The sequence below is a fragment of the Rattus norvegicus genome, chromosome 10 (assembly GCF_021556685.1).
Source record: "Rattus norvegicus strain SHRSP/BbbUtx chromosome 10, alternate assembly SHRSP_T2T, whole genome shotgun sequence".
Classification (NCBI taxonomy): domain Eukaryota; kingdom Metazoa; phylum Chordata; class Mammalia; order Rodentia; family Muridae; genus Rattus; species Rattus norvegicus.
The window spans coordinates 108,179,051-108,188,826 of record NC_141543.1 but is presented as its reverse complement, the minus strand read 5'-3'; the positions used below and the strand labels follow the sequence as shown (position 1 = coordinate 108,188,826).

At 50.4% G+C, this 9,776-nt stretch overlaps 1 long non-coding RNA gene across 1 annotated transcript; it reads right to left on the bottom strand.

The window, feature by feature from the left end:
* Nucleotides 1–58: 58 nt before the first annotated feature.
* Nucleotides 59–2,681, bottom strand: LOC148003189 (uncharacterized). Its single transcript, XR_015632277.1, has 2 exons — nt 2,339–2,681; nt 59–1,206 (listed from the first exon to the last, which is right to left on the bottom strand). It is a non-coding gene; the product is annotated as an uncharacterized LOC148003189 (long non-coding RNA).
* Nucleotides 2,682–9,776: the final 7,095 nt, after the last annotated feature.

Below are 9,776 nucleotides of genomic sequence, written 5' to 3'. Positions count from 1 at the left end.
GACTAGTTGATTTGCTCAGAGGTTGAGAAAAAAAAAGCCAGAAGCTGAATTTAAAAAAAAAAAAAAAAAAAAGGTTTATTTATTTTGTGTATGTGAGTACACTGTAGCGGTCCTCAGACACACATTAGATCTCATTACAGATGGTTGTGAGCCACCGTGTGGTTGCTGGGATTTGAACTCAGGACCTTTGGAAGAGCAGTCAGTGCTCTTGACCACTAAGCTATCTCTCCAGCCCCCCCCCCGCCCCTTTTTTAGAAGCTGGGTTTTATAAGAGCAAGGCATGGGTCTGTTGTATTAAAACTTCAGAGAAGCTAGGCCTACCCTGTGGTTTAATTTTCTTGGGAGGTTGAGGCATGAAGGTGGGGCTGGGGGGAGGTCACAAGTTTAAAGCCAGCCTGGGCAATTTAATACGTCCTTGTCTCAAAATAAAAAAATGAAGAAGGCTGAGGACCCAGCTCAGTTCAGAACTAATACCCAGGCCCCCTCCAACACTGCCACTGGGGGCGGGGGGGAGGGGGAGGGTAGCCAGTGCCTTTTGGATTTTGTCCAGAAAATCTGGCAAGGACAGGGTCAGTGTGGAATAAAGGAAGTGTTGTCAGAGCCGAGCTTGGTAGCACACACCTGTCATCCGAGCGCCCAGCTCGGATCCATCATACAGGGTAGGAAGATTACCAGTTGGAGGACAAACTGGCGGACATGATGAATCCCTGCCTCAAAAAGGGGGTGGGGTGGGAGTACTGTCTAGGTGCCCATACAGAAGGGCCCTGCTTGTGTGCACTAGTCACATAGCCAAAAATCAAACCCCAGCCTCCTTCTAAGCCTAAACACGGGGGGTGGGGGGGAGAACATTTCATTTGAGAAGCTGAATAGGTCCTGCTGCTTCCAGGATCCGCCCCTGGGTAGGGCAGAAAGGAAGCCTGCTGGAATTAACCTTCAACCCTAAACTCTCAGCCCAGGACCTCTTCCCAATCCCCATCCCCCATGACAATGGTCACAACAGCAGCATCAAGTCTCCGAGGGGGGATCAAGGAGGTCACCATAGGGAGGAGTACAGGAGAGCCGGAAACCGCTTCTGCCCCTTGGGAAGGCTTCTGGCTGTCTGAGAGGACTCAGCTGACACGGGAAAAGTCTTGTCTCCCAGCCCGTGCACTTGAATGTAGGCAGGGCCTCTCTTCATCTTCCGGGCCTGGCACAGCAGAATACTCGCTGGAAATCCAAAGAAAAAATAAACAACAGTCTTAGAAAGCAAGACAAACGCACGGGCCAAGAGTGAGCCGTGAACCAAAGGAGGATGCAGGGCGCTGGGAGGGCAGCGCAGGCCAGGCCTTTTCCAAAGAGGGAGCGTGCCAGACGGGTGGCCTCCGAGCTCACACTCAGTCGGCGGCAGCGGCGCTGCTGTGTGACTCTGGACAAGGGAGCAAAATTTTCAGAGCTTCCATTCGAAAATAGGAGGCCTGGTGTGTTGGTGCTCCCAGCTCTGGAGAAGCCAAGGAAAGAGGACTACACAGCAAGACACAGCGTTAACTCCTTTCAGCAAAAGTCCGTCTTGCAAGGCAGTGGGAGGGGCATGGGGCGGGGCGCAAAGGTGTTCAGAAGGGCGCGGGGTGGCTGGAAGCTGAGAACCGGGAAAACGGAGAACAAACTGAGCGGCTGAGCAGGAATCCTGTGAGAGACATTGGGACGAGACGGAGAAGTGGGGGGAGGGGCTGTACCATAGCAACAAGAAAAGGCAAAGAGTCCCTGAGCCTCCTGATCCCTGAGGGTTTGGTCCAGCCTGCGCTGGTTGGTAGAGTATCAGCAGGTCGTGATGGAGTCATCCCTGAGAAGGCCTCCCTACAGAAGTCTTGAGAATTGCGTGGGCGGAAAACTGGAGCTATCCTGGAACCTGCCATTGAGAAGAACTCTTTCTAATCTCTACCTTCTACAGAGGATGTGAGCCATCACCCACCACAGCCGGGGGATGCTGAAGGAACAGGAGAGGATGCAGACCAGAGCAGGGACGATGCCTGGTCTTTTGTTCTGTGTTCCACAAGTAGTCAGCCTTCTCGGTGAGAGGCAGAGCAACTGGGTCAGCTCCCCCTGGTGAGATCAAACTGAGAGCCCGGGGAGTGTGGGCAACCAGCGGGGAGCATTTGCAAGGAGACTGCCACCTCGTCCCTGACAAAGAGGCTCCCAGTACAGCCTCACAGTGACCCCTGCTGGCACTAGCAGGAACTTCATCCAAGAAAGCGTCCATCTCTAGCCTGCCGGCTTTCCGGCTCCACATTACTCCCAAAGGGATGCGAGCCTTACTGAAACCCGAGCCCCAAAACTACCGGAAACAACTTCCCGCACTTACCAAGTGGAAAAAAATTAATATATGAAGGTGTTGGCACCAGATAACACGGGTCTACAATCCCAGCACTTGGGAGGAGGAGGATCCTGAGTTCAAAGCCGACCTGGCTTCTCTAGTGAGTTCCAGGTCAGCCAGAGTTATATAGGCTGATCCTTCTCTAAATACACAAACAGAAAACAGGATGTTTTCAGGCGGATCCCTGGGGCTTGCTGACCAGCCTTGCTTAATTGGTGAATCCCAGGTCCCCTGAGGAAGTCTCAAAACGGAAGTGGGTGCCTCCAGAGAGACTTGCACCTGAGGGTGCCCTCTGTCCTTCTATACACAACAAAAGAAACGTGAGAAGCTGGGAGGGGCGTGGCGGGGGAGGAGGGGAGTAGGAGGAAGCTCTGCTATAGTCCCAGCACTCTGGGCTGAAGAAAGGAGACCACTTTAAATGCAAAAGCAGCTTAGGCGACAGTGAGACCCTGTCTCAAAAAATCAGACAGGAAGTTTTGTGGTTTGTTTTTGTCAACTTGACGCCAGCTAGAGTCATCTGGGAAGAGCCTGTGGATCAAGCCAGGATGCCATTTTCTTGATTAGGGATTGGTGTGGGATAGCCCAGTGCACTGTGAGCAGTGCCACCCAGCTCTTGGGAGCCAGAGGCAGGTGGATCTCTGAATTCAAGGCAAGCCTGGTCTACAGAGTGAGTTCTAGGACAGCTAGAAAAAAATCCTCTATCGGGGTTGGGGATTTAGCTCAGTGGTAGAGCGCTTGCCTACCAAGCCCAAGGCCCTGGGTTCGGTCCCCAGCTCCGAAAAAAAGAAAAAAGAAAAAAAAATCCTCTATCAAAACAAAACAAACAAAAACCAAGGAGGAGAGAAACAGGCCAAGCAAGCCTGGAGAACAAGCCAGTAAGCAGCCTCCTGCCTCCAGGTTCCTGCTTTGACTTCCCTTTATGGTGGATTGAAGTAAACCCTCTCCTCCCCGGGTTGATTTGGTCATCGTGTTTATCAGAGCAATAGACTGTGACGGCCTCACCTTACCGGGTGGCCATTAGAATCTCACACTGTTCTCTGTTCTCCGTGCCCCAGGCGTGCGTCAGGGAAACACAGGCTCAGGGCAGGGAGAGTGGGGGTTCTGCTGTGGCCTTGACCAGTTTGATGCAACCAGGTCAAAGGGCAGTTTAGGAAGACATCAACAACACCCTTCGGCCCTACCTGCGTGGTTTCAGCTTCACGCCCTTCCAGCAGCCTGGGAAGGGGACCTGTGCCTGTTTCACCAACAGCTTTGAGGAAGCCCAGGAGCTCAGCTGGCAACGTCTATGGCCGCTGCCTCCACCTTCAGACCTTGCCAAGAACCGAGAGTTGTGTCCAGCAACCTGTCCCATCCATATGCTGAACTTCTGCCAGGGCCTCCATATAGCTGTCCAGCTACTCTTAAAATGCATTTTTAGAAAGAGCGGAAGGAAGAAAAGAGAAAGGCCTGCATAATCCCTTGCTTTCCTCGTGGAGACACAACAGCCATGCAAAATCATTAAGACCAATAACCAAACATGGCAGGATACACTTTCTAGTTCATAGATGTTCCTACCTGTGACCTTGAACTCCTGACCTTCCTGCCTTCATCTTCCCAAGTTCTCCCATTGCAGGCACACGCCACCATCCCGGGCTACGGGGTCTCTTTTATAAAGGTCCCAATCTGCCCATCATGATGGCTCACCCCATAATCCCTGCAATTTTGGGAGACTTGGGTGAAAGGATTATCACAGGTTCAAGGCCAGCCTGGGCTAGGTAGTGAGTTCCAGGACAGTCTGAGCTATACAGCAAAATGTTATCTCTCAGGATTTCCATTGCTGTGAACAGACACCATAACCAAGGCAACTCTTCTAAGGACAACATTTAATCGGGGCTGGCTTACAGGTTTAGGGGTTCAGTCCAGTATCATTAAGGTGGGAACATGGCAGCATCCAGGCAAGCACTGGAGGAGCCGAGAGTTCTACATCTTCATACAAAGGAGGCCGGGAACAGACTGTTTTCAGGCATCTAGGAGGAGATTCTCAAAGCCAACCTCACAGTGACACACTTCCTCCAACAAGGCCACACCTCCTAATAGTGCCACTCCCTGGGCCAAGCATATGCAAACCATCACACCTTATCTTTTTTTTTTTTTTTTTGTTCTTTTTTTCGGAGCTGGGGACCGAACCCAGGGCCTTGCGCTTCCTAGGCAAGCGCTCTACCACTGAGCTAAATCCCCAACCCCTCACCTTATCTTTTTAAAAAATATATTTTTTGGGGTTGGGGATTTAGCTCAGTGGTAGAGCTCTTGCCTAGCAAGCGCAAGGCCCTGGGTTCGGTCCCCAGCTCCGAAAAAAATATATATATATTTTTTTTTAAATGTGCATGACTGTTTTGCCTGCATACCATGAGTGTACCTGGCACCCTCAGTGGTCAGAAGAAGGTGTTAGACATAGGTGCTGGGAACTGAACCCAGGTCCTCTACAAGAGCAGTCAGAGCTCCAGTCCCAGAGTCCTAAACGCTTTTATGTGTAGCGTCAGTAGGCCTAGGCAGGATCGTCAAAGGTGCTGTAAGATCGGTAGGAGACATCTAGGGGAGAAGAAATCACACCACGATCATGTCCAAGAAGCAGACAGAATCCAGCCTGAAGCACTGGAGTTGTCAAGGCCAGGACAACAGAAATCACCAGGGGGCGGGGGTGGGGTGGGGGGGAGTCCTCTGCCCTAGAAGTGTAGAATCCCTCCCAACCCAACGCCCCCACCCCATGCCCTGGCCTTCTGCACACCCCCAGCATCATGTTACCTACACATTCTATCAAGTCAGGATCACATCCCGTCTACTGACTTTATTAAGACTCTTGAGGGGGCTGGAGAGGTGGCTCAGTGGTTAAGAGCAGCTCCAGAGGTCCTGAGTTCAATTCCCAGCCACCACAGGGGATCTTGGCGCCCTCTTCTGGCGGACAGGCATGCAGAACACTGTACATGGTACATGGTAATAAAGTCTGGTGTAGTGGGTTTACATTCATGGGGACATTCGTGGGACCATAACCGTATATAGGGGCTGGAGAGATGGCTTAGTTGACACCCACACACACGCGAACACAAATGCTGCACATACATACATATACACACACGCACATACGCAACTCACACATCCACACACATGTGTACACACATGGGCAACAAATACAGTTTACATACACACACACACACACACACGACATACACATACATACACACCTACACGTACACACACTCTCACACATACACACACACAAGCACAGTGTGTAAGACACTCCACAGAAGCTCAGGTGTGGTAACAGGAGGGTTACAAAGACCATCCTGGGTTGAAGCAAATCCCAGGCACCTTTTTTGCCAGCACTCAGGAGGCAGAGATAGACAGGTCCTTGTGAGTTCAAGGCCAGCCTGTTTTACACAGGCCAACTAGCAAGGTTGAGATCTCATCTCAACAAAAGTAAAAAATAAAAACAGCTAACCCCTGAAGAAAAGGTAGGCATGGGGAATGATAGAGGAGAATCCCCTCCCATGGGTTGGGGCCTGAGTAGCAGTCCTGATTTGTCAGGAGATGTCAAGAGAGGTCAGGGGAGGTCAGGGGAGGTCAGGAGAGGTCAGTTCCGGGCAGGCCTGTGTTGAAGAGCAAAGGCTCCATTTGTCCACAGGAGATAAAGGAGCTGTTGGGAGAGCCAAGTGGATTTGTTCACAGGAATCAACTAGCTAAGTGATTCACGCCTGTAGTCCCTGTGCTCAAGGGATTGAGGCAGGAGGATGGCAACACCTCCCCCCCCACACCAACAGTTGTAAGCCACCATGTGAGTTCAGGGATGAACTCAGGTCCTCTGCAAGAGCTACAAGTGTTCTTAACCTTAGGGTCACCTCTCCAGGCCTAAAACAGAAAGCCGGTAAGCCCAGCACTCAGGAGGCACGGGCTGTGAGTTCAAGGCCAGCCTGGTCTACAAAGTGAGTCCAGGACAGGTCACAGTAGAGAAACCCTATCTCTAAAAAATAAAAATGAAAAGGTCTGGGTTTTTTTTGTTTTGCTTTGGTTTGGGTTTTGGTTTGCTTGAGGCAGGGTTTCTCCTTGTAACCAGCCTTGGCTATCCTGGACTCGCTTTGTAGACCAGGATGTCCTTGAACTCACAGAGATCCTCCTGCCTCTGCCTCCTGAACTTTGGGATTAAAGACACGTGCTGCCTTACCTGGCAGTGTTTTGCTGTTGTTGTTGTTGTTTTGTTTTTTGTTTTGTTTCTTAATATCTTTTCTTCTGTCATTTTCTGTTTTTCTTTTCCTCTTCCTTTTATTTTTGTTTATTCACTTTGCATTCTGCTCACTGCCCCTCCTCCTGGCCACTCCCTCCAACAATCCCCCACCCCCGTCCTCTGAGAGAGTGGAGGTCCTCCTGGGTATCCCCCACCCTGGCACATCCAGTCTCTGCAAGACTAGCCACAACCTCTCCCACTGAGGCCAGACAAGGCAGCCCAGCCAGAAGAACATATCCCACAGACAGGCAACAGCTTTTGGGATAGCCACCCGCTCCAGCTGTTTAGGACCCCCATGAAGACCAAGCTATACTTCTGTTTACATGTGGGGGGAGGCCTAGGTCCAGCCCGTGTATGTTCTTTGGTTGGTAGCTCAGTCTCTGAGAGCCCCAAGGGTCCAGAGCCCCAAGGGTTGGTTTTCCTGTGGAGTTCCTATTCCCTTTGGGGCCCTCAATCCTTCCCACTACTCTTCCATAAGAGTCCCCAAGCTCCATCCACTGTGCTGTGGGTCTCTGCATCCCTGAGTCAGCTGCTGAGTCGAGCCTCTCAGAGGACAACCATGCTAGACTCCTGTCTGTAAGCATAACAGAGTATCATTAACAGCGTCAAAGGATGGTGCTTGCCTATGTGAAGAGTCTCAAGTTGGGCTGGTTATTGGTTGGCCATTCCCTCAGTCTCTGCTCCATCCCAGGTCCCTGCATTTCTTGTAGACAGGATACATTTTGGGTGGGTGTCCCTATTGCTCCACTGCGGTTCCTGCCTGGCTACAGGAAGTGGCTTCTTTCAGGTTCCATATCCCCACCACTATGAGTCTCAGCTAAGGTCACCCTGTTGATTCTCAGGTGCCTCCCCTATCCCAGGTCCCCGTCATGTCCTCTAGATAAAATTCTGTTTGTTTACTGAGCCAGGGTATCATGTATGCCATGCTAGTCTCGAACTAACTCTATAGTCAAGGAGGACCTTGAGTTTCTGAGCCTCCTGTCTTTGTCCGATGAGTTTGGGAATTGATGCCACAGGGCACCACACCCAGTTGTTTGGTAGTCAGCAGAGATGGAAGGATTGAAACCAGAATTTCTGTCATACCAGGCTGGTGTCTGACCAACTGAGTCACAAGCCCAGACCCTAAATAATGAAATTTATAAAAACTAAGACGTAGGTCGACCAGATGGCTTGTAGCACAAGAGCTTGCCACTGAGCCTAATGGCTGGAGTTCCTTCTCCAGAATCTGCACAGTAGAAGACTTGGATCCTGAAAGCCGTCTTCTGACCCCCAGGCCTCCACATGTGCAGCATGGCATATCCCCAACCCAAAAAAATGTAATAAACATAATTTTTTTGAAAAATATTGAACTAATAGCGATTTTGTGCAGCGATTGGCTGTGTTGCTGGGAACAATACAGGATTTTTTTTTCATAACTTTTTTTTTTTTTTCCGGAGCTGAGGACCGAACCCAGGGCCTTGCGCTTGCTAGGCAAGCGCTCTACCACTGAGCTAAATCCCCAACCCCATAACTTTATTTTTTGTTTGCTTTATTTTACTTTGTGTCTCAGTCAGGGCTTCTATTCCTGCACAAACATCGTGACCAAGAAGCAAATTGGCGAGGAAAGGGTTTATTCAGCTCACACTTCCACATTTCTGTTCATCACCAAAGGAAGTCAGGACTGGAACTCAAGCGGGTCAGGGAGCAGGAGCTGATGCAGAGGCCATGGAGGGATGTTACTTACTGACTTGTTTCCCCTGGCTTGATCAGCTTGCTCTCTTATAGAACCCAAGACCACCAGCCCAGGGACGGCACCACCCACAATGGACTGGGTCCTCCCCGCTTGATCACTAATTGAGAAAATGCCTTACATCTGGGTCTCACGGAGGCATTTCCTCAAGGGAGGCTCCTTCCTCTGTGATAACTCCAGCTTGTGTCAAGTTGACACACAAAACCAGTCAGTACACTTTGTTTTTTGTTTTGTTTCTCAAGACAGGGTTTCTCCGTGTAGCCCTGGTTGTCCTGGAGCTCTCTGTGTGGACCACGCTGGCCACAAACTCACAGAGATCTGCCTGCCTCTGCCTCCAGAGTGCGGAGATTAAAGGAATACAGCAACAGATCCCGGCTTTATAATTTTAAGATATTTCTATCATGAAGGTTATCGGATAATTTTCGGGAGCTAACTCTCTTTTTCTACCAGGTCCCAGGGATTAAAGTCAGGCCCTCGGGCAAGCGGCAGACCCCATGCAAACAGAAGCGCTCGCACGGGTTCAGTGTGGCCACACAGCTTGCATTTCACAACTTGTACTTGGACCGAGGCCTGTATTGTTCTCGGCAACACAGCCAATTGCTGCACAAATCCAGCTCGACTGGTTTATTTCACTCCACTCCAGGGAGGCCAGCGGCTGCCCTGAACTTCACCGTACATCTACACCCAATACAGTACCGGTGAGCATCTGACGGTGGGACTGTGCCTTAAAGTGAGGCTTGCTTGGTTGCTGAGCATAACCTGGCCCTGGGTTCCCTCCCAAGCAGAGTGTGATAATTGGATACCGATCTTTTCTTCGAAGGTTGCTGTTTCGAATGTGAAATGTCCCCATATTCCCAGGCATTTGAGTATGGGGTCCCTGCTGGGTGGCATTGTCTTGGAAGATTTAGGAGTTCTGACACTGGGCAGTCCTTTTAAGTTTCAAAGCCTGTTCACATTCCTGGCTCGATTACTCTGCTTCATAATTGTGGCTTTAGATATGAAATTCTTAAGCTGATTATGGTGGTGCACGTCTTTGATCCTAGCACTCAGGAGGCAGAGGCAAGTGGTCTCTGAGTTTGCGGCCAGCCTGGTCTACAGAGTTCCAGGACAGCCATAGCTACAGAGAAACCCTGTCTCAAACAAAACAAAACAACAACGGAAAGAACGAGCGTTGGAATTTTATGAGCCTTCCCCACCTTATGAAATGCTCTGGTTTATGCCTGTGTGCCAACCTCTGCGCCAGGCCTTCCTAAGGCTCAACTCTTATCACACCCTTCTTATCATACTGATTATTAATCAGCCAAGCACCTGCCAGTGGGTGGAGACAGTCATTACCCTACATTGGACAGGATGATTAGGTTAAGACCATCACTTCTCAGCCTTTTGGCTAAGATCAAGTGTAGAAGTTTAAGGGCAGCCTGGGCTACACCGTGAATTTTTCT